Source organism: Schistocerca cancellata, chromosome 2, assembly GCF_023864275.1.
Source record: "Schistocerca cancellata isolate TAMUIC-IGC-003103 chromosome 2, iqSchCanc2.1, whole genome shotgun sequence".
Classification (NCBI taxonomy): domain Eukaryota; kingdom Metazoa; phylum Arthropoda; class Insecta; order Orthoptera; family Acrididae; genus Schistocerca; species Schistocerca cancellata.
In genome coordinates, this window is record NC_064627.1 from 340,732,724 (window position 1) to 340,758,038 (window position 25,315).

At 43.6% G+C, this 25,315-nt stretch overlaps 1 protein-coding gene and 2 non-coding genes across 3 annotated transcripts in view; 2 read left to right on the plus strand and 1 right to left on the minus strand.

The window, feature by feature from the left end:
• LOC126153873 (protein split ends-like) overlaps positions 1–25,315 on the plus strand; it is a 360,157-nt gene that overhangs the window by 184,000 nt on the left and 150,842 nt on the right. The window lies entirely within an intron of this gene.
• On the minus strand, positions 9,939–10,013 carry Trnai-uau (transfer RNA isoleucine (anticodon UAU)). Its single transcript has one exon. It is a non-coding gene; the product is annotated as a tRNA-Ile (tRNA).
• Trnat-ugu (transfer RNA threonine (anticodon UGU)) lies at positions 10,336–10,410 on the plus strand. Its single transcript has one exon. It is a non-coding gene; the product is annotated as a tRNA-Thr (tRNA).

Sequence of the window (25,315 nt, forward strand, 5' to 3'; positions counted from 1 at the left end):
TACTCCCCGAGAATGAGAGTCTTGCTATTACCGCAACGGCACACCCTCATTCAGATGCAGGGTGTGTCAGCAGGAATGGTCAGTATTCAGGAATTTATTAGGAACGATCATTCGAAGCAAAAAGGTCTCATTAACGTGACCTCTAAAATCTATACCTTAAAAGATGCGATCACTTTTTCATTAGAAGTCATGAGTATTACAGTAGTGAAAATGAAAAAGGGCTCATAAACCTAAGGTATGCATTTTAGAGCCCACGTTTACTAGAATGATCGTTTCTGTGATATCACTGAATTTTGATCATTTCTCCTGGGGTACCCTGTTGATTTATGCCCTTCTAGAATGAAACACGAGCATATTCATTATTTGGATATATTGTAGCGATTCAGTCAGACTTCCCAGTTTTCTTGCTCAAAAAGGCATGTGTTTCTCCACTAAATTCTGAACATAATACGGAGCGATGTGGCCCAGTAGTTAGCACTCTTGACTCGACGGGCCGACAGTTGAAATCCGTTTCCGACCATTCAGATTTAGGTTTTTGGTGGTTTCCCCAAAACGCTCTAGACGAATATCGTGATGGTTCCTTTCAAAGAACACGGCCGATTTTCTTCCCCTTCCTTAACAACATACCGAGCGTGTGCTCCGACTGTAATGACATCTTTATCGACTGGGCGTTAAACCCTTATTTTCCTTCCTTACTTCCTGAACGTAATTGAAATGGGGAATGAATGCCCAAAAGCTGAGTAGCTAAAATGCAAGCAACATTTGCTGTTTGGCTAGCGCTATACGATTTGTTGTTTCCGTGGACACCGAAGGAGATCCACTGGTTTACTCGTAATACAAAGCTCTCGATTTCCCAGCCGACTGAGTCAGTCTAAGTGGTTTACGCTTGTTCTATAAAGTAAGGTTGAAATGGTCACGTAAAATGGTCAATATCTATTACCGTCTATATTTTCCAGTAAAACTACTGCTACGCTTGTAAAGACGACGGTTTCATACACTTCATTTGCTTTACGTAAGCGTAGACAGGAGGAAGCTAGGCAGGTTTGCTACCACGATGGTTGTTCATGTGATGCTGTTGAGTACGTGGGCGACGACTGCCAAACTTGGTGTTGTTCACCCCGAATTACTGTATTTCTAAAGAGCGGATAGTTAGTCGACTTTAAGAGGAGTCTAGCGAGTCATCGTTATCTTTAAACCAAATCATAAGAGATGATTGTTTCCTCTCCCGATTACGGAGTCGTCGAGATTTTGTCGACAGTAAAACTATCTCTCTCTCTCTCTCTCTCCCCTCCGTTATTTTTTAGATATTCAGGAAGTCCATAATAGCAACAATATGAGTATTGTCAGCCACGGACCCTAACCATTTTCGTATTTCACGTTTCGAATTTCGTGTTCACTCGCTGAAGTAGCTTGTGAACAATGCTAGTGAGCGACCACATCTGATCTTGGAGTATGTATCTGTATGGCTAGTCGGGAGACTTGAGTCAGAATTATAATTTAAGTTTGGTAACGCTATTATTTACTGCTGAAGCTGCCAGTGCCAAGTTCTGTGAAAATACGCATTTTAATCGATTTGTGCTCGAGGATGGACAGTCTTACTATTGTTTCATATTTGTCATGTTATTGCCTGAGAGCGTCAGTGATCATATTACTTTTCAGTGTAAAGTTTATTTCATTCAGTGCTCAGAAAGTTTATTAGTGGCTATACCAGCTTCAGCTGTTCAGTCATTTTCAATAGGCCATAAGTCGATGAAGCAAAATTCAATGGACTATTGATGTCTAGACGTCGAAACCGGAATAGCAATTATAAAATTTCGTGAGCATTGACTAAAAAAACTATGTATTGGTTCTACTATTACCCCTGGCGTTGTATTTTACTGTATTTATTTTTCTACTTAAAACTGCGCGCCATATCTAATGCCTTAGTGTAAACACCTGCATTTCGTGGAAAGAGCTTCCATTTGAGCCACCCAAACCTCTCTGGTTGACAGTGCAGTGAATTCATACTGCCACCCTTTTTATTTTTTACTCTAAATTCTGGAAGCTCTGCCATGATGATGCAAGACTAGTTCCAGCTGGAGAATATAATTGGAGGACAGCGTTGCTTAATCACAGCATCAGCGATGTAAATGATATGAAATACATAGCGGATCTGTTGTAGTGAAAACGCTGTTGTCTTGGCTCGAGCCCCTGACAGTTCTAATGTGATGTGCAACAAACTTTGCATGTAAGCCGCCATGGCTATGGAACTTCCCTCCAGCTATTCCTTTCGAAGCTACAAGTCCTCCAGCATAGTGCGGAAGTATCTGAGAACTCAGGAAAAAGTGGAGAGAAGCCAAAAGCATGATGAATGTTTCAGTTGGTAGGAGAGGAGTTACAGCTTCAAATAGTAGGTTTCAGAGACTTCCAGTCCCGCTACAGTCCATAACTTTTAACTTGGATTGTACGATCTGTCTGGTTAACTTGCGGGAAATCAACCGCGTGACGTCTTCGACAACAACATGTTTTGACAGGTGCACACGTCATTTCCAAGGCACAAATACAGCAAGGAGGCGCTGTGTGAGAGAATTTAAAATTTTGTTGTGCATATCGGCGTGTACGCACACACACACACACACACACACACACACACACACACACACACACTGTAAACATTGTAGCACCACGTAATTAAATATGACAGACGTCAGTACTTGTCGGTAGTAGCGAATTCTAAACTCAGCAGGCGAGTTAACGTTCTCTCTGTCCCTCTGTTTTTTGACGAAGGAGAGAGCAGGAAAGCCACGCAAAATTTAAGAAAAATTCTCCATCTCTCTTAAAAATTCTGTGTGGAATTGTGCTATGTCCCGTGTCGAAAATCAGAGAAAGAGTGTTAATGCTACCCATTAGTAATTTTCACCATCTATAACTTCACTCGTCGGTCATCTTTTGTTGTACGGTGGCGCTAATGTTTACGCTCGCTGTGTGTGTGTGTGTGTGTGTGTGTGTGTGTGTGTCGAAAATGACTGTTTGTGACCTGTCAAAATGGCTGATGGCGGCTGTCCTAAGATGCGACCAGCTGCTTTCCGGTAAGTTATTTGAAGACTTTACACAACTTTCTATAAGGTGATTTAAAGTGATGCCGCTTTAAAAAGAGCGTTAAGCCGTTTTGAGGAACTAGTTCTGTAGTTGGTGGCTAGAGGAGTATGTTAGTTGTCGCTGGCATAGTGGGCTACCCGTAGGTGGCCGGCAGGGAGCGGCGCAGTGTTTCGTGTGGGCTCACGAAGGGAACTCTGTGTGGACTATTTTGGGCGCGTAAGTGCGCTGTGGCACATTTCAAGGTTAGCGCAAGGTGAGAAGCCTGTGAGAGACGCCGGGTGGGGCTGGGGCGGCGGCCGCCACGTGGCAACGCCGCGGCCAAATGCGCGCACTTCCGGGTCGCCACAACCCTGCTGCCTCTGCGTTGCACCTGTTCCCCAGGCAGGGGGCGCAGGTAAACAGTCGTCATATCGCTGGTCGTCCCCCGGTTCCATGGACGCCTCTGCGACTATCTCGAAGTCTTCTTGTTTTGTCTCACACCAGCTGTGGTAACCTGACTGTTGCGTTTCGTTTTCGTTGTTCTCCCCAGGGCATGGCTTATTTAGGCAGCAGAAAGTCTAAAGATAGTAGCGAAAGTGTTCAGAAAACCGATAAGTCTGTTACAATTCCGCTAATCGAACTCAGTATGCACGGCAAGGAAGGACGTTTGTGTTCCCAGTGGGGAACCCAACAGCTATTGCTACCGCGCGGCTCGCCTCCCCTGTATCTAGTTGCCAACGACTGTTAGTCACTTTGTTATTCTGATTGAGGTAAGCTGTTGTTATTGTTACTTGTACACTTAAGTCGGAAGACTTAATGTGCTGCAACTTTGCACGGTAGTCGACCCCGTGCAACTGTCTTCGCCTCTGCATAATTGCTACAAACTACATCTGTTTGAAGTCCTACACTTCCTTCATTAGCAAATTATCGATTCCATGATGCCTCAGGGTGTGTCGTATCAGCCGATCCTCCCCCCCCTTTTTTTTAACTGACCCGTGCCTTAAATGTCATTCCTCACCAGTTCGACTCAGTACCTCTTCATTAATTGCACGAACTCTTCATTAATTATCAGATTTACTGATAGAATCTTCGTCCTTCACTGTACAGCACATTTCAGATGCCTCAAGTATATAACAACGTCTGTCTTATCCGTTAATAGAGTTTGATATGTTCTTAAAAAAGGGGCAGTATGTAGTGCCCTGTCCAGAAAGTTGGAAAAACGCAAAACTGACGCCAATCACATTTTTGGAGATTGTAAGTGCATAAGGAGTGGTAGACCACTGGGAAATGGAAGTGGTGTATTCGTTTAGTAGGTAAAAAGCTGAAACCATTCGAGATAGAAACCGGAGCTGCATGCTGGAGTTTTTGGACAAATCCTAGTATCGAAGGTGGCCAGAAACTTGTACATGGACCCTTTTGTCGACCACCAGACACATCGCTGGATGTAAGGTCATTAGAGAGTAAGTTCCCCAATCATACTGTTGTAAAAGGAAGAGACTAATCATCCGTTAATCGATTGGTATAATTATTTTTGTATTGGGAAAATTGCCGCAGAACACGATGGAGTTCCTATGCGATTCTATGCAGAATTTTCGACTGAATTAGCACTAATTGAGACCGTAATATAATGATCATAAAAATACTTGAAGGGTCAATTGTGGGAATATGAAAAGGGATGACCATGTACGTTCTGTCGTAGGTAAGGCAGGTGGATGACTTTGTTCCAATCGTAGGATACTAATAAATCTGCAACGGAGATTGCCTGATGGAAGTGACGGTTAGTACGCACAGCAAATCTTCTTGAAAATGGTTATAAACTACAGTTTTACCAACGCGCCATTTCGTAAAAATATCGTCAAAGTAGATGCCTCCCGAAGTACAGGCGTTTGAAAGTTACCGGTGGCTCTTCTAAGCAGCAGGTAATTGATACCAAATCTTTTGAGAGAAACCACATGGTTAGAGGCGTCATGTCACTGCGCGCCCCTTCCCGCCGGAGGTTTGAGTCCTCCCTCGGACATGGGTGTGTGTGTTGTCCTTAGCGTAAGTTAGTTTAAGTAGTGTGTAAGTCTAGGGGCCGATGACCTCAGCATTTTGGTCCCTTAGGAATTCACACACATTTGAACTATTTTTGAGAGGATGTCATTTTGATTTTTTCTGTGTTAATGAATAATGTTTTTTGGAGAAAGTAAATGAATGAATAGAAGTTGTGAGTGGCTGTCATGCAGTTTTTGGGGGTTTGGAAGATGTTTTAATCTGGAAGATTTTTGAAACTGCGGGGCTTATAATTCAGTGGTTTCTAATGGTTCTGAGCACTGTGGGACTTAACATCTGTGGTCATCAGCCCCCTAGAACTTAGAACTACTTAAACCTAACTAACCTAAGGACATCACACACATCCACGCCCGAGGCAGGATTCGAACATGCGACCGTAGCAGCCGCGCGGTTCCGGACTGAGCGCCTAGAACCGCTAGACCACCGCGGCCGGCGAGTGGTTTCTAATAAGGAAATTGTAGAATGTGCCTCAGGCGTGCGGGAACTATGTCAAGTACATCTAACCGGGGTCACTGAAATACACAAAGAAAGATAACATGACCACTGTTTTTTTACCCTCTTGAGGGTGTAACAAAAATGCTGAACAACCTCATCTGGCAGGCACTTTTAAGCTAGGGAGCAACTGCCCTCCGAAAGTCTAAATAAAAAGTTAGCCAGTACCAGTATCGAGAAATCAATGAATATACTACCAAGTATCGCTCCCGTCTTGACGGCGATGAGAAGTTTATACTGATTGCCGGCGCTTAGAAGCATTTAAGCAGTCATTCTTCCATTGCTGCATACGCGAATGGATCAGGAAGAAATTGTTAATACGTGGTAGAATGAAAAATACGCTCTGCCACACACTTAAGTGTTTTGCAGAGAGTGGATGTAGATGTGGAATGAAAGCTAGGTCTGTCAACATTTTGATAGGCAACACTCAGATATACTGTGGGTGGATAAAAATGTGGAAACGCCACAAGCACAACGAATTACCATGCGTAATACGGTGTAGAAAACCTGTTGGCATTCAAGACAACTTCCAGTCGTCTCGGAATGGATAGATATAGTTTTTCAGGGGAATCTGATACCATTCTTCTGGTAAAATAGGGGCAAGTTTAGGCAACGTTGATGGAGGTGGATAGCGATCACACAGTCTTCTCTCCAAAGTAGACAATATTAGTACCTGGTGGGAGATATGAGAATTCATTTTCGTGCTCACAAAACCAGTCGTAGAAGATTCCATCAGTTTGAACAGGAGTCCTGTTGTCTTGGAACAACAAATCACCTTTGGGAAACAGATATTGTACAGGGAGATGGACCTGATCAACCAAAATTGTCACGTAATTCTTGTGGTTTTGGTCTTGGAAAGTAAACTCTGCCAGGGGTTGTAAACAGTGTGACAAGGCTCGTCCAGACAAATGTCTTTCTTCCATTGCTCCACATTCCAGATATCATAGCTTCGGCACCACGTTTCCCTGTTAGGGGCCTTTCCATCACTGATGGGTGGTGTTGGAATTCCAATTCGACCTGCAATTCCGTGCTTTTGGAGCTCGTGTTGTTTTAATACCGACAGGGTTCGCGTGTGCGACATTCAGCTCTGCAGTGACTTCTACAGCTGCCGTCTTTAGTTTTCAGCACAGTCTTGCTATTTGACCTTCCGTCTCTATCACTGGGCACGCACTTTCGTCCACATTGTCACTTTGGGGATGATGATTTTCCGTTTCTTTTGTATGCGGTATAAATCTACAATGTGGAACCTGAATGCACTCAGCTCCGACAAAATGCGCTCTTAACTACACAGAACGCTGTTCCGACCACGACTGACACTTGCAACATGTTGAAGTGATTGTATAGTTGCCGTTAATGGAAAAGCGCAACGTGCTGTGCTGTCTTGGCCAGCATATGCATTTATGTTCTAGCTTGTATTTCTTTTGCCGTTTTCATATTTTTCGCCAACCCCTGCATTTTCTTGGTAGTGTTGATTCGTTATCGATGATACTTGTCATAACGATAAAAACGACGCCATTAAAGCCGGTAGCTTCTATTTCTTCGTTATTTGTTTTTTATAGGAAAGTGATGCTTAGTTAACAAGATTTTGTATCTCTGTGTGGCACTGAAGAAACGACACGTATTATAAAAACCAGATCAGACTTCATGAATCGTATTTGTGCTGCAACCTCATTGATATTAAGATTTTTTTCTATGTAGATGGAATTTTTCTTCTTTAATGTATGGTACGTGACTTAATGACTTTAATTCGTACAATTCTAGACGTTAATGTATACAAACCGGGAATCAAACCCCTTGCCTGCTAGAGATTGTGTTCTTACAACAAATTTATAGTTACGTAGATACCGCGCGAGGTACTGTGTAGTTCGTGCCATAGGGTACTCAACCCATTGTGTACTGTTCTCTTCATGCACCATACGGATACGATCCGTTATCTTGCTTAAATCGTTTGACTCTAGCGTGAGATACACGATGGATGAGGCAGAATGATTTTAGAATATCTAACGTTCACGTAAGTCGCTTTCATCTCGCGGTACCAGTCTTGGCCTGACGAAAGCAGCCTGTTACAATTCGGGCTGTGCGCCAGAATAGGTCACAAGAATGCCTTAAACGGAGTCTCCTTTGCTGATAACTGAATTTTTACATTTACTTGTTCGTATCTCTTCTTGCTGCTTTGCTTTTCTATTCCCTTCCCCAAACGCACCGGGCTCGGTTCTATTGCAAACTTGCTTACAGATCTAACTCTTGATTTAAGTGTTTTTAAAAGCCTTGGGTATGAGGTTAAGATGATGTTAAAAATTTTGTACTTTCTCTTGAGTTATGTAGAGAAGATAACAAACGGTAGAGGATCATTAGTCATGGACGTTTGGTGCTCTTTGTGGCAAAGTGCGTTCTGCAATCGGCTTCGTATAGGAATATGCACTGCATGAGACATTGGAAAAACAAGCTATTTTGTAAAAAGGATTTTTCAACCTGAGCTGACTCAACCGGTAGCGAACCATCAGGTAACCGTTTGAAAATGAAAGACAAAGGGGCCTATTAAAACACTGGGGAACTAACTAGCAAAACCAATTTCTGTACACAAGTACACGCACTTGAATACATTTTGAATACGTTACATAGTAAGTTCTCAAAGTACAACTGAATAGACAGGTAATTAACATATAGTTGGTAGTTTTTAAATCACAAATCTAATATTAAAGTGTTCGTAGTATGAAACTGGTTGTGAGATATATCTTTCTCAGCAATTGTAATATACGGTCCAGTCACATTTATGTGACCACCGCCCATCTTCGACGCCAGCGTGCAGTAACCACTCACAGACGGTAGGTGCCTACACTAGCCGCGGAGAGTATATGAATTATGTGTGCGGAGCGCGGGAAACAGTGCAGTTGTAAACTGATAGCGTGCCACTGTGTTTAGGATATACCGTCCATGGCAAAATGGCGTTCTCCAAAACCGGCGCTGAGACAACTGTGGTACACCACGAGCCATAGATGGCAGGGGTGAACGACGGCCGCGGACGTGTGTACTGGCGAATACACGTGCAACTCTTATGCAATTATCCGCCCAGATGAACCAAGGGAATACCAACAGTGTCTCTTCAACGACCGTTCGGCGAACGTTGCTGCGTACATGCTGATTGCTGTTCATCGTCAACGAAGGCTGTAATTTGCACGCCAGTACCGCAGCTGGATGCCCATTGAGTTGCTACAGGTGGCCTTTTCAGATGAATCAAGTTTTATTTATACTCCACAGGAGTGAAACGCAAGAAAACTAACGCCCTGCAACAATCGTCGGTAGTGTACAGACCGGAGGACGGAGCGTTGTGGTCTGAGACCTTTTCTCGTGGCTCTCCCTGGGTGATGTCGTCAGTCTGGAGGCACAGTGGATCAACAGAACTATGCATCTATCCTTGGTGTCTATGCCGACCCCCTACATGCATTTGTTTTCCCTCGGCACGGCGGCATCACGAGCAGGACCACGCAATGTGTCATACACCTTACAGTGTACATCTACATCTGTACTCTCCAAAGCACCGCCAGGTGCATGGCAGAGGGTACGTCCCGTTGTACCAGTTATTAGGGTTCCTTCCCTTTCCATTCGCGTATGGAGCACGGGGAGAATGATTGTTCGTACGCCTCTGTGTGTGTAGTAATTATTCTGTTCTTATGTGAGCGACATGTAGGCGGTTTTAGTATATTCTTAGAGCCATCATTTAAAGCCGGTTCTTGAAACTTTGTTGATAGACTTTCTCGAGATAGTTTACATCTGTCTACACGAGTCTGCCAGTCCAGTTCCTTCAGTATCTCCGTGCCACTTTCCCACGGATCAAACCTATGACCATTCGTGCTGCCTTTCTCTGTATGCGTTCAATATCCCGTGGTAGTTCTATTTGGTACCGGACCCACACATTTGAGCAAATTCTAGAACCTCCTTTGTAGACTGGTTGCGCTTCCCCAGAATTCTACCAGTAAACCTGCTTACCCGTGACTGAGTCTACGTGATCTTTTCATTTCATATTTCTACAAAGTGTTACACATACGTATATGTATGAGTTTGCCGATTCCAACAGTGACCATGGGTATTATAGTCATAGAATACTACGTTTTTCTCGTTTGTGCAGTGCACAATTTTGAGTTTCTGGACATTTAAAGCACGTTGCCAATGTTTGCACCAGTTTGAAATCTTATCAAGATCTGACTGAATATTTATGCTTCTTTGAAACAGTTGCTGCAAATAGACTGCGGTTATTATTAATGTAATTAGAATTATGTATTAATACCTTCAGCTGCTGACGGGCGTTGTATATATCAACGGGGACAGGTAAAAATGTATGCCGCGACCGGGACTCGAACCCGGGATCTCCTGCTTATATGGCAGACGCTCTATCCATCTGAGCCACCGAGGGCACAGAGGACAGTGCGACTGCAGGGTCTATCTCTCGCACGCCTCCCATAAAACCTACATTCTCACCTTATATGTCCACACACTACGTTCGTAGTGTCGCTACCCAACATAAGTACATAGTTCTGACAATATCGACCATGACCTCCTATGCGGATGCACACATATTGCCCGGACTCTTACGGGACCTGGTATGAATGTCTTCCACGACAAATGAGTATGTTGGGAAGGGACACTACGAATGTAGTGTGTGGACATATAAGGTGAGAATGTGGGTCTTGCGGGAGGCGTGCGCGAGATAGTCCCTTCAGTCGCACTGCCCTCCGTGCCCTCGATGGCTTAGATGGATAGAGCGTCTGCCATGTAAGCAGGAAATCCCGGGTTCGAGTCCCGGTCGGGGCACACATTTTAGAAGAAACAGCTTCTATGGCAAAGAGATAAATACGGCACTACATTGTAAAAGGTCTAGATCTTCTAATGAAAAAGCATAAAGTAAAAGGAAAGTTTTCCTTCCATTTGTAAAAGCTATCACGGATCGCATCAGGAAAGTATGCAGAATACATGGTATTAATAAAGTGTTTAAACTAACAAGAAAGGTGTATATTTGAACACTGCAAAGGGCCTACGCTCGCGGCTTGCCACAGCGGGAGTATATAAGATCCCCTGTACTTACTGCCAAATGTAGATATGAACTACAAAAACAAGCATCAATACCCCTCTCATGGAACAACAAGTGCCAAGTGCAGTTGTCACCTCTCTCTCTCTCTCTCTCTCTCTCTCTCTCTCTCTCTCTCTCTGTGTGTGTGTGTGTGTGTGTGTGTGTGTGTGTGTGTGTGTGGGGGGGGGGGGGGGGGGCTTATGGGCGCTCAACGGCGAGGTTATAAGCGCCCTAACGCATATTAAAAGAAACGAATATGGATAAAACTAGGCAAATGTTATCACATAGTGAGGAGGAATTCTATAAAATGACACTCATGCACTCACTCATTCGCGTTGGTCTTTAGTGCCGAATAAAACAAGCAGCGCCAACTCTTCTCCATTAAAAGCTCCGTAGCATACATCGCCGCGACATCGTGATCTTAGACAGCGGTCTGAAGACGTCAGGAAGCGACCGTTGCAGGATTACGTATAAACAGTGCGGCTTGCTTAGCTTATTTTGAGCCCGACAGCTTTCTGAGTCGTTAGAGCCTCTAATGAAGTCTCCAGCAGTGGAAGACGAAACGTTATACAGATAATTATGCCTCTGACCATGTCCATAATCAAATATCAGCAAAATACCAGTTTCACGTGTTTTAACTTATTGTGTTAGTCTACTGTGATCAAACCATCTTTCATATTTGATGAGCGCAAGGGTTCGTACGTGCAACCGTAGCATTATCCGCCTGTTACTTGTGAAATGGTTCACAAATTCAGTATTCTAGAAAAACAATTTTAATAAAGGATCAACGTTGATTGATTGCGTGAAGCATATCCATGATCATTGTGTGCATATTAATAGACTGTCAGGGATCAACAAGAGAACTGTGGTTTACCACAAACTCACTATTCGTTATGCTGTAATATAGAAAATGAAATAATACACAGAAAGCAGACAGCGTCACTCAACTGACTGACCGATTTTGGTGTTTCTAGAATTTACTATAGACACGCCAGTGCTTGACCGGGAGCTGTATATAGTCCCACAGGGCTTCTTCGTTCTCATTGTGTTCGTTTGCGACGCCTGGGACGTTGTACGTACTGCAGACATTTTATAGACACGCGGGATTAAGTTAACGTTTTTATGTTTTTCCTTATGAGCTTGCAGCTTATACAGTGCACTTGCCAGTATTTGCGTGTGTTCGTCGTCGAGATACTCTTGTTTGCGGTGATAGGTTCACGTACAGGTTACGGCATTCTTCCACTTCAATTTGCAGAGCGTGTTTTCTTGGCTATATTATCGCTCAGTACAACGTACCTTTTGCAGTTTCTCTTACGTCACCCGGCGACCTCGTGGAAGCTTTCGTTACAGCGCGGTGGGAATTTACCAGACAGTCACGTATATTTTTGACTAGCTTGAGCGCCACGTACAGTTGCTGCCTAAGTTTGTGCAACCGGTAAGATACGTGGCGCCATGGATAATGTGGTGGTGGGAATGAAAGGTGCGACATATCGAGCTTTCGTCATGTCGCCAGTGGCACTTAGGTTGGCAACACGGCAGCGGTTAGCTTGCGGTCCTTGATCCTTCTGATGCTATGCGACGTGTTCGTCTTTGCGCTGGATAGCCCTGGCTGTGCCGCGCTGGACAGCCCTGCCTACACCGCGCCTGTGCCGGCAGCCATCTTGGCGAGCGTGGGCACGAGCAAGGAGCTCCTGCTTTCTCTCCGCGGCTGCTGATTGCACCACATCGTTGAACTGTTGCGACTCGAGTTATTGGCTTCCGTTCTACGCCAGTGCTTGACCGGGAGCTGTACATAGTCATACAGGGCTTATTCGTTCTCATTGTGTTCGTTTTCGGCGTCTGGGACGTTGTACGTACTGCAGCCATTTTATTTGCAGTATTTCACACACCCTGTCGGCCGCCTAAAACTATTTCATTACATATCTTTAATCTCATTGCGTCACAAAAATCAGAACTGGAATGCATTGTAACGGCAAAGTTATGTGCGTTTTGGGATAATGCTAGGAGAAACAATTCTTTCGCACCTTGCAATGCACACAGCTTCCCCAAACATTGTATGCGTTAGGTCTCGCTGTATCTTTCATTTTTGGCCTCATTTTATAGCTAACAAGGTTTATCTGAAACTACTAATAAAACGCCTATATTAATGTATGTATCCGATATACTGCATCACGTAGCCTCACTACAGACTATTCACATGGTATTAGTTGTGTTTCTCGCCATTGCCAGGTTGTAAGGGTTCCATCATATTTATGCTTGTTCATTCTGGTGCTAGCAAAATTCCGCGACTAAACACAAAAGTATCAAAATTTGTATACTAACTGTAGGTTACCGACAGATGCCAGTAGGTTTCGATACATTAGGAAAAGAAATGTGGCTTGTGGGCAAATATTTTCAGAGCTCTCTCTCTCTCTCTCTCTCTCTCTCTCTCTCTCTCTCTCTCTTTCTTTTCTTTCCGAAACGGATCATAATTTTGGTTCTCAACTAACCTTCCGCGTATCAGTTGGGAAACAGATCTTACCAGATTGCGAGCCATCACCACATTTTGGATCGTTTCTGCGATTCAGTTGAGAAAACCTATTTAATTGACTTATGCTCTCAGCGCAGAATAAAACACAGTTGTTAAAAAAAAAGTTTTACTCGATTGTCGCTTCTCCATCTTTGTACTAAATGCTTGTGTGACACAGTAGTATCTTTAGTTATGTGCGTGAAAATTATGCCACGTCATTGGTACATGTCAAAACATTCGCCTGACTGTTGAAACACACTCTTCTATGCGTGTATGCTTACAATTCAATTTATTTTTGTATAGCTTCCCGATGAGCAGACACAAAAAGAAGAAAACTGATAATTCCGACACATTGAATAGTGTAAACCTAAAGATTATGGCGATGTTTTAGAGATCCTGTTTGCCCTTAATCTTTTACCTTTGAAAATCATGTGAAAAAATACAAAGTTCCACCATCGATCGTATTCCTCCGTAAAAAATTGGCTAGTTGAGTAGTTCCATGTATAGAAAGTTAGGTGATGCACTCGGAGAGGATCTTGCCTAGTAAACTTCTGTTTCGAAGACTATTGCACTTTCATTGGTTTGAAAAGTTAGTGAATGCAGAATGTGTCATTGGTTTGAAAAGTTAGTGAATGCACAATGTGATACAAATGCGGCTGGTTGGCTGTGAGCGCGTCCCCAGAGAGATCATTGCTTGTCGTTGCACGCTGTGGCTGCGCAGTCGCGTACTGCGGTAAACAGGCTCACATGTGCCGTAAGTCCGAAGGTTGTTTGCTGCGATAAACTTTTTTACTCTTCCCAAGGATGTCTGGTGTGCGCGCTGTTGCCACATGTACGCGGTCACGTGTCGCAGCAGCCCGCGCCGGCATCTGCGCCTTTTAAAATCGTACGGGCCCCCTCCGGGGGGGGGGGGGTAGGGGGGGCCAGAGCAGTGACGTGTACACTCTCTCTCTCTCTCTCTCTCTCTCTCTCTCTCTCTCTCTCTCTACGGCGAGAGAAACATAGAGGATGTATGGTAGCAACGATGGTACCTGATAAGCTTAGAATGTAATGAACTAGAATTAATAAAAATCAAGATATGTGTCACGATAATATCGTAATCAACCCATTGTTCTCAGTAAACGAGAACCGAATGCACGACAGTGCGCGGAGTTCAAGCATTATTGCTGATCATCCGCACAGTAGCTACACTTTTTTGTTTTGTTGTTTTTTCCTTGTTGGCATGTGCAGACATCTACAGGAGCCGCTCAACGCTCGGTTTTCCACCCAGAAAGGTGATTTAATCTAAGACTGGCCTGGTATTCGGGAGGAAGCGGGTCCAAATGCACTTTAGAACAAGCTTACGTCACCTGAATGTTGGGTTGGTCCCTTTACCTTCTTCAACAGTCATGGGCGAGTCCAGGGGGAGGGGGATGGATTGCAGCCCCATTAGACCCCCTCCTCCCCTTCCTGTGGATTCACCCGTGGCTCTGTACATTACCTCGGTCGAGGGCTGCAGGCCCATAGCGTAACCCCCCCCCCCCATACTCCCATAGCGTAAACGCCCCCCCCCCCCTCCTCCACACACAAACAAAGCTGTTTCGTATTAATCTTAAAAAGTCTTTGAGACATAGTTTTCAGGCTTAAGTCTCAAAAATGTCTTGCTATTGTTGTTGGTGTTATAATAGGCTAAGAAAATACCTTAGCGTACGGTAGAGAATTTCAAAATTTCTGTGAGCTCAGCCCCTCTCACCCGCCCTTCCGATCAGAACCCTGTGTTCGCCATGGAACAGAGCTTTTGTTGCATCTCTAACAAATTTTCCATTCGCTGAACTTGTAATCTTCTTTCGATTTCTCAGTATGCGATGTTGCCCATCTTCGCGAGAACTCCCTCCTAGATATTTTATCTTAATTTGGTACGATATTCCTAATAACTGAGAAAGGTCAGAAGTTTGTGTCGCTATTCTTGTTGAAGTGTGGGAAAAAGTAATCTTGTTACTTTGCAGATGTAGACTAGTAATTTTATAGACGTCGCGATATTTATTGGCGCGAAAAATTCAAAACTTAGTTTTTTAATACACCTTTTGAAGTTATGTTATGGCAGCCACAAAACAATTAAAAGGCATATTGACTATTATTTGACGGTGAATATTATCCATTATAGAGTTTTCAGAAACCGCTACTATACCTTTGTTTTCTTTTTCAAATTGTGTTTCGAGGTGTGACCTTATTCATCAGACGAAAATTTACAATACAAAAAGTTAAACATGAACGCACGCAACTCTTTCTGTACTAATTTCCTGCCTTTGTATGTGTTGTGTCCATTCTGCGGAGGATTATTGAGATAGGGTTTACTTCATTTGGTAGTATGTTCCTTTCAGGAAAAATCGTAAATAATTGTTCACCCTAATCATCAGGACCACATGCATTCTTGCGGAAGAAAACGGTACACGAATGCAACTATTTCTGGTAGTGAGAGCAAATTATCACATTTTTGTGCTATCAAAAGACGTGCCGCTTCTCCGAGGACAGTTGTCTGAATAACATGGCAGCCACTGGTCAAAGGTTAATAATATACCTAGTTTCCTTTAATCGTTTTCCCTCTTGTCGACCATACAGCCAGGGAAACATAACACACGAGTCGTTCTAAAAGTTTTTCGTTCAGTGTCACGTTAGATTCATTGGGAGAGTCCTTAGAAAATGTAGTCCATCAACAAAGGAGGTGGCTTACAAAATACTCATTCGACCTATACTTGAGTATTGCTCGTCAGTGTGGGATCCGTACCAGATCGGGTTGACGGAGGAGATAGAGAAGATCCAAAGAAGAGCGGCGCGTTTCGTCACAGGGTTATTTGGTAACCGTGATAGCGTTACGGAGATGTTTAGCAAACTCAAGTGGCAGACTCTGCAAGAGAGGCGCTCTGCATCGCGGTGTAGCTTGCTCGCCAGGTTTCGAGAGGGTGCGTTTCTGGATGAGGTATCGAATATATTGCTTCCCCCTACTTATACCTCCCGAGGAGATCACGAATGTAAAATTAGAGAGATTCGAGCGCGCACGGAGGATTTCAGACAGTCGTTCTTCCCGCGAACCATACGCGACTGGAACGGAGATAATGACAGTGGCACGTAAAGTGCCCTCCGCCACGCACCGTTGGGTGGCTTGCGGAGTGTAAATGTAGATGTAGATGTAAACCCAGTTAGCGCCTGGTGCTTAATGAGATACTATCAGGCGCTCTGTCCGGGAAGAGAATTATCTAGATTTTAAGGGTATTGTACGGTTACTTTTTAGTAGCGTATGAACGCTCTGTACACAAAGAACATTTTTTTTCTTTACGTCCATTCTCTGCAAACCACCCTAAAGTGCACTGCATAGGGTACTTCCCATTATTTCTTCGATACGTTCACACGAGGAGCGCGAGAAGAATGAGGCTTAAATACCTTTTGTGTGCTGTAGTTAGTGTACTCTAAGCCCTCCCAGTCCCAACGGGAGTGATATGTTGAACATTTCTAAATTACTTACTTAGCAGTAGTTCTTGAAATTTAATATGTGGGCCTAAGCAAGGTAATGCGACCCCCCTAATGGGGTTTTGTGGTCGAGAGGTCTGATTTTTACCTCATTTTCATCAATTTTTGGGTGAAATCGAAAGGTAAGATTATGCATATATCCTTTTATTCATCTATATTTTACCCGATTTAAATTTTCTTGTCCAAAAATAAAATGGCACCGAAGATCGTAATGCACGTCGTGCACCGGTAGGCGGGTGGAACTGGTTCAGGTAACTGGATAGTCTGTAACAGTCCAGACCGAAAAATGATTAAATTATGATTGTAGCAATGGCCAGAACCTTTTAAAAGTGAAAAAGTCGTTTTTCGTAAAATGACGGCTACTTGGAAAAAGTCAGAAAAATCGACTTTGTTTAGACATTCAGACGTGCATAAAAAATCGATATTTTGCATAAAAAGTCGGTATTTTGAAAATTGTTTACCTTCCAGAGGTTCCGACCATATCCAGTTCAATGCTCTTCAAAAATAGCTAAGCGGCATCATCATGGGCCGAGTAGTTTTTCTGCAATCCAAACACCCAGCAAAAAACTGTGACTGTAGGAAATCGCGTTTAAAGTCTTGGTGGTGAAGAGGTTTCTTTTTTTTTTTTTTGGGGGGGGGGGGGGGTGCATACCATCAGTCTGCGATGCCAGGGGCTCACAGTACGCCTTACTCGACGTCGAAAATCTCGTTCGTGCGCACCACGTGCTCTCGAGCCGCAGATCTGTCTTCTTTACTGGCCGTAGACGCGCAGTGCTCTGAGCGTACAATGCGGTCCTCATTGTGCCTTCAACAAAATTCGAACGCCGTGTTGCCAAGTTGAATGCGTATGACTTTTATTGTTTGTGCTAGTTCCAAGAAGCCGTCGTTGAAGATAACTGTAGATACATTGTTTGCAATTTCGGCTACTTATTTACCGAAATATATGTGTTTTCGGAAAGCGTCCAAATCGGCGAATTTGTGGACTCGTTAGAGTTTTGAATGTCCGCGCCAACACATCTTTCCACTAAACTGTCATTCGATAGGTCTTCGTATACAGGTCAGGTAGCCGCTCGACGACGCGGGACTGCCGGTCAGATGATCGTATATTTCGACTGTATGCAGTAGTTAACGGGTAAATGGTTTCGCCCACGTGTTCTCCATAATATAATATATCGAAATATGCAATAAAATCGATTTCTTGAAATTTCTAGACCAGAAAACCCCCTTAAAGCTGTCTCTCAGTTCTTTAAGTATCTCCGTGGCTCTCTCCCATGGTCGAACAAGCCTGTGACGATTCGTACTGCACTCCTGTGTATACGTTCAATATTTCCCGTTACACCCATTTGGCATGGCTCCCACACACTTGAGCAATATTTTTAGCAATATTCCATGATGGGTCGCACGAGCATTATTTAAGCAATCTTGTATGTAGGTTGATCGCATTTCCCTAGTATTCTACCAATGAGCCGCAGCCTGGTATTCAACTTCACCTACGACTGAGTCTGTATGATCGTGATCGTTCCAGTTCATATGTCATCACATTGTTACAACCAAATATTCGCACGAGTTCACCGATTTCAACAGTGACTCGTTTATATTATAGTCATCCTGAACGTTTAAAGCAAGTTGCCATTCTTTGCACCTGTTGGAAATCTTATCATATCAAGATCTCACTGAATATTTTTGCAGGTTTTTCGGACAATATTTAATTAGATATGTGCGGCAAGTCCGAGGTTACTGTTCATATCGGCTGTAAGTTCGTTAAATACAATGTGAACTGCAAAATGTCCAACACCCTTCCCTGGGGGCATGCCTGTAATTAATTGTGCCTCTGCCGATGACTCTTCATCCAAGTTATAATACCGCGAACTCGATATCAACAAATTCTTAATCAAGTCACTAATCCTCAATAAAGGCATAAATTCTCGCCGCGTCATGTCGAATATAAAGGAAAATGCATAAGGAGTTGGCTGCCATAATGAAATTGATCAGATGAAGGTACCTTTCCCTTCTGTACAATACTGGGGATTACACCTGGAAACTCCCTGGTGTATAGATCCCGACATCGATAAGGTTACTTTTTATAGCGATCCTTGTGACCAGGTGACAAGAACTGTCTGAAAGAATTCAGATTCACTTTCCCGTAGCGACAGCTGACTTAAAATCAGTAGTTCGAAGGATGTGAGAAGTGCTGATGTAAAGGTCACTCGAGATGGAAAGGTGTGAGCAAACGAGCACAGGTAATGTTAAGATAGCCAGACGATGACTTATACTTAGAATTTTCAATTGCACGTTATCAGTGGCGTTGTTTGGCGGATGCCTGTATCGAGATAACCCATATGATGTGACGGTGGCTTCCTGATAGCCGGCTGCTCACGCGCTGCGCAGATAGCGTGTACAGTCGGCCAAAATGTAGAGCACTTCTCTTACCTACCAGTGAATTGTGTCGGAAAAACGACACGCACCGTACTTGACGCTGGTCTGTTGATGTTATACCTGAGCAGTGGAAGTCGCCCTGTGCACTGTAAGTAGAGTTACAATAGTCGAATGGTAACCGAATTGCCACACGTATATTATTTTCTAATCGGAAGATTAATAGCGTTTCGTGGAAAGTTCATGGAGGTCTGCTGTTTCCATTTATGTGGAATACCTCGTAGGTGTCATTGAAGTGGAGATTCAGTGAAATTAGTCTGCAAGTGAAGGACCTCATTCTTTGGGAGCGATCCACTATGAACCAATTTTTTTCAGTCTTCCGTATGGAGCGCTTGAGACGGAGCACTATATGAGGAATGATTAATAATCCTAAGATTTTGCTTGCACGCTGTTGTCATTTCAGTCAAAAGTCGATGTATATGGAAAATGAAAATGCCGAGTGGCAACTTGTTCCTGAATTTACCTTAATGCCTCTGACAAGGGAACCTCCCCATCGCACCCCTCTCAGATTTAGTTATAATTTGGCACAGTGGATAGGCCTTGAAAAACTGAACACAGATCAATCGAGAAAACAGGAAGAAGTTGTGTGGAACTATCAAGAAATAAGCAAAATATAGAAACTGAATAGTTTATGGGCAACATAGGCAACATCAAGGATGATGGGAGGACAGGAGCGCCGTGGCCCCATGGTTAGCGTGAGGAGCTGCGGAGCGAGACGTCTTCTTCGAGCAAAAAGGTTACTTACTATAATTTTGCTAAGTTATGATCTGTCCTTTCGTTCATTGACGTCTCTGTTCACCGTAATAAGTTTAGTGTCTGTGTTTTGCGACCGCACCGCAAAACCGTGCGATTAGTAGACGAAAGGACGTGCCTCTCCAATGGGAACCGAAAACATTTGATCCAGGAAAACACGTCTGATATATTCTATACGACACTGGTGACGGCATGTGCGTCACATGACAGGAATATGTTGTCGACCCACCTAACTTGCACACGTGGCTAACAGGTAAAAAGATTCTTCTACCTTGCCCGATTTAGGTTTTCTTGTGGATGTGATAATCACTCCCAAAAAAGTGATGAAAACATAAGAGTGTGTCACATAAACTGCAACAAATGAATGCAACAGTTTCACAGTCGCACAGTTTTCTCTGTGCTCTGTCAAAACATATGTTTTTAACGTTTTCAAATTTTTCGTGTGTAGACCGTCAAATCCTGCATACGTCCAAGCAAATCTGAACATGTCCTGGAATTTTGGACAGCGAAGTTGATTATGTGTGAGTACCTGAACTCTGATAATTGTCTGAAAATAAAAAACTTCTCACTCGAGAGAAGACTTGAACCAAGGACCTCTCGTTCCGCAGCTGCTCACGCTAACCACGGGACCACGGCGCTCTTGAGCTCTCATCATCCTTGATGTGGCATATGTTACCCATGGACTACTCAGTTTGTATATTTTGCTTATTTTTTCATAGTTCCACACAACTTCTTCCTGTTTTCTCGACTGATCTGTGTTCAGCTTTTCAAGGCCTATCCACTGTGCCAAATTATAACTAAATCTGAGGGGGGTGCGATGGGGAGGTTCCCTTGTGAGTAAGAGTTCGGAGAAAGCCAGGTTATATTGCTTTCCATTGAGATCATTTCGTGCAAAACACTTTCATGGTCAAATCTCAAGCAGAGTTGGTGACCACTAACTTTTTTATTGAACCGAACTAGGCTTGTGTGTGATGCTGCTATGAAGAGGAATATTTCCAACCAACTTTGTGGTTGATAACGTTAATACCACAATCTGAAACTCAATTAGTGTTTAGAACACTCGCAAATACTTTGAAATGACGGATTACCTCGAAAGAAAATAGGATCTGCCAGGAAAACCAAACACACACACACACACACACACACACACACACACACACACACAGAGAGAGAGAGAGAGAGAGAGAGAGAGAGAGAGAGAGAGAGAGAGAGAGAGGGGGGGGGGAGGGAGGGATGGGGGGGGGGGGCACGTGCGCTAATCAAACGCAGGCTGAAAGACGTAGTTACTGCCATAGACATTTTAGATGGATTGACGTCACGTTGTTTTCCTGTTGTCCCCGTGGTAATGTGTTATTACGAGAGCATGTATGGTCTCGTGGCCGTGAGACGTGAAATGTGACGAGCTTTTAATGCGACAGTCTTCCTTATTAATAGGCATACGTATATGACAAGTCTTCTTTCTGTTGGATGACCCACACTTGCGGCATAGTACCAAAAAGAAAGTGCTTAGGGTTACTTAAAGTGTATCATCTGTGATTCCATCAGTTAGCCAATCATGAAACAGAAGTGCAGAAATTATAAGTACATGCACTTGAATGTAGCCCTTAGAGAGTGATACACAATCCTATTGGCTGACACATATGCCCCCTACTTACCAACAGAGACTATATCCGTGGGGTCGGGAAGTGTATTAGTCAAACACAGTATTATTGCACTTTGGGACGAGGGCGCTTCTGCCAACTTATTGCGAGTTTTTGCTGTATATTTCACGAGGATAGGCTGAACCACTTCATAATATATGTTCAACTGTGCTGAAAGCATTCACAGTGTGATGCATTTTCCTTAGTCGACACTGTATTTTTTTTTACTGTAATGTCATCGCATGTTTCTGATAACTACCACGGGAGGACAAATGCAATAATATTGTGGTCGGGTAGTATGTTTGACTTGAATAGGTAGTTATGTGGACCTCGACTAAAAGAAATGTGGACTTAGAAGAATAACGACGCATTTCGGAACTATAGTAAATTGTCCCAAGATCATATAAACACACAAGACATAAAGTCACCTCCAGGAAAAAATCACGCTAATAGCGTGTAACACAGTGTCTAGCGAAATGAGAGAGAAGAGCGTTCGCAAATTTCTTCAGGTGTGCTATATCCGGCTGAAGCCAATCAATTGTTGACTTAGAGCCCGTAGAGCTGCCATGTTGCGGGGATGTTGATTGCTGCGTTTCACCTGCTGTTTCAAATAGTCCCAATTTCTTTTTATGGGATAAATCAGCTTGAGAGTCGCGATGCTGTAGGGTGCGTGACTGTCCACCAAACCAGGAATGTATGCGTGCAGCCTTTTGAGCAAAGCTGTTGTCATTTTGGAAGACGAGAATGCGGACGGCATACTCGTTACGAAGATGCAGAAAAGGAGGCAACACTTGCTTCCCGATAATGTTGAAAGGAACATCATGGTTCTTGTTCACGATAACATGAAACAGATGGCCGAAGTCATGGTACGAAAAACACCCTTAAAACCACCACTGGTTTGAAATACACCCACCATACACTGGGAGTTAAACGCCTCATTGTGCCGTCGGTGAAATCGGTAACTTGTATCGTTTCGAAAGAGGTAAAACTGCGACTTACCGGGCTACGCTGCACGCCTGCCGTCAGCTAATGTCCAGTTTTTGTGTTGTTTGGGCTCTTGGAGAATACAGCTTAATGTGCCCCTGTGAGCGATGTCCTGTTGTGACACTAGTCCAAATGTCCATTGCAATGCCTTTCTCATTGTTCCGTGGGAAATGGACCTGCGTTCATTAATAGCTGTAGATGCTGTCGGGTTTTTGAAACTGTCACTGTTTCCGGCGTTTCCTTTCGGTTAGAATGTTTTTACGACCAAACTTTGTACGCCATTATTATTTGTCTGCGAGTACACTATTTCTTGTATGCACATTGGGTAACCCGCGTTGTTATGTGTGATGTCCTTAGGTTAGTTAGGTTTAAGTAGTTCTAAGTTCTGGGGGACTGATGACCATAGATGTTAAGTTCCATAGTGCTCAGAGCCATTTGAACCATTTTGAACCGCGTTGTTAAGCCAATAGGTCGGGCAACTTCATTCACACTATTGTCTGTCATGCGCATGCCCAAATACGATAATTTCTGTCAGACATTCTGTCACGTTGACTCATTTTAACTGCGTTGTTTCCATATAACCGACTGCCATATAAGCACTCTTTTTTTTTGCCATGATTTCCATGAGAGGTAGAGCGCTAACGTGGCCGCCTGATACGAGTTCTATACAATGTACTGCGCTATGAGGGACGATTGTGTTCTCTTAAGATGGTGACTAATGTTATGTCCGTCGAGTTTAATACTAATTGTTCTATGGAGCTATATACCGGGAGAGGAATGTAAGACGAAATATTAAATAATGTTGTTAGTGGCCCTGTTATGCCTAAAATACACAAGTAGCCCGTTTCTTTCGAATCGCAGCAAGATACTGGACTGCCATCGTGTCTAGGCACATTAATCCCGTGATCTGGATACAGCAGAACCTTTACGCGATATTTATGGGGTATATTATACAGGATATCCGAGGAGGAATGGTCAGTGTTCAGGGATGTAACAGAAACTATCATTCAAAGCAAAAAGTGTAATAAACATGTAGTCCAAAATGCATACCTTACAGTTATGAACATTTGTTAATCTGCTGAACAAGAGCCATAGCTCTAGAGGTATGCATTCTGAGGCACCCTGTTGTATAGTGATGGTGTTCCAGTTGCTTGCGTCTTATTACCATGGCTCGTAGTTTGTAGAAATTTTATACCTATGATGTTTATCCCTCTTACTAGTGAGCTATTGATATGCGATGCTCCCGTCACTTCAGTATTACTTGTGAGATGAGCTTGTAGTTAATGAAGATTCATTATAAGGAACATGCAAGACCGAAAAAAATAGAGAAATCATTACTTCAGAGATCGCGAGCTTGTGACATTAACCTCGATACAAATCTTTGTGGATCTCCCGAGAAAACATCAAGAAGCGAACGGCCTAGCTGTGCTGCCAGTGATACGCTAATTCAAGTAAGAATATAATCTTTTTAAAGGCAGATCTTCAGTTTCTAACTACTAAAGGACACTTTGCAAACAGATCAAAACGTACGTGGAAGATGTTTGCCGTTGGAACTTAAGTACGTATCTGTGCCATTTTTTGCTATATATTCCAGACGCTCTACAATTCACAGTGCGTGATCAGGTGACGCTGAACAATTCGCAGCGATTCTACTTCAGAAAGGAAGAATGAAAGGTTGTCCGTAACACCTAACACTGCTGGTGTGTTTCGGGAGTTACTCACACATGCTGGGATGCACTGTGAGAATAGCTTTTGCTGTTTGCGTTTCATTCTATTGTTTATAATGAACGATTTAAGAATTTTTTTAAGTTTTGCTACTGGCGACTAATATACGAGGGCTTTCAATAAGTATGGCTACACGTTTTTGTTCCGAAAGCAAATTGGTTTTATTCAGGGTTCCAACACACCATATTATTCCCCACTCTTTTGGCCACAAACCCTAATATCTCAACATAATCTCTGTCCAATGCGACGGCCTTACGCCACCTTGCTGGGAGGATCTATATGGCCGCATGGTCGATGTCGGAGGCGTCTTGCTGCATAAATAACGTCCCCGTCATCCACGTACTGCTTCCCGCGGAGTGCATTCCTCATTGGACCAAACAGTTGGAAGTCGGAGGGGCGAGATCTGGGATGTATGCTAGATGAGGAAGAACAGTCCTATGTTCTGTAAGATCGACTCTGGTGCGCAGACATGTGTGAGGCCTTGCGTTGGCATGGAGAAAGAGAATTTGGTTTCCATTCTTGTGACGACGAATACGCTGAAGTCGTTTCTTTAATTTCCTGAGGGTAGCACAATACACTTGAGAGTTGATCGTTGCACCCTGAGGGAGGACATCGAACAGAATAACCCCTTCAGAGTCCTAGAAGACTGTCGCTATGACTATACTGGCTGAGGGTGCGGCTTTGAACTGTTTCTTCAGGGAAGAGGTGGTTGACGCCACTCCATGGATTGACGTGTGTTTGCGGTTCGAAGTGATGAAACCATGTTTCATCATTGTCTGTGACGATGTCCGACAAAAAATTGTCACGATCAGCCTCTTAACGCGCAAGTAGCTCCGTACAAGTGGTCCTTCGTTGTTCTTTATCATCATCCGTTAGATGGTGAGAAACCCTGAGGTCCCACACCTTTGAGTGCCCCAACTGGTGAGCGAGTGTGCCAGCACTACCAACGCAGGCGTCCAGTTGAGCAGCGAGGTGTTTGATTGTGATCCTTTGATCACTTCGAATGAGAGTTTCCGCACATTCCAACATTGCTGGAGTCACAGCTGTGCGCGGCCGGCCGGCACGTGATAGATCGGACAAGTATACGGCCCCTTATTACGA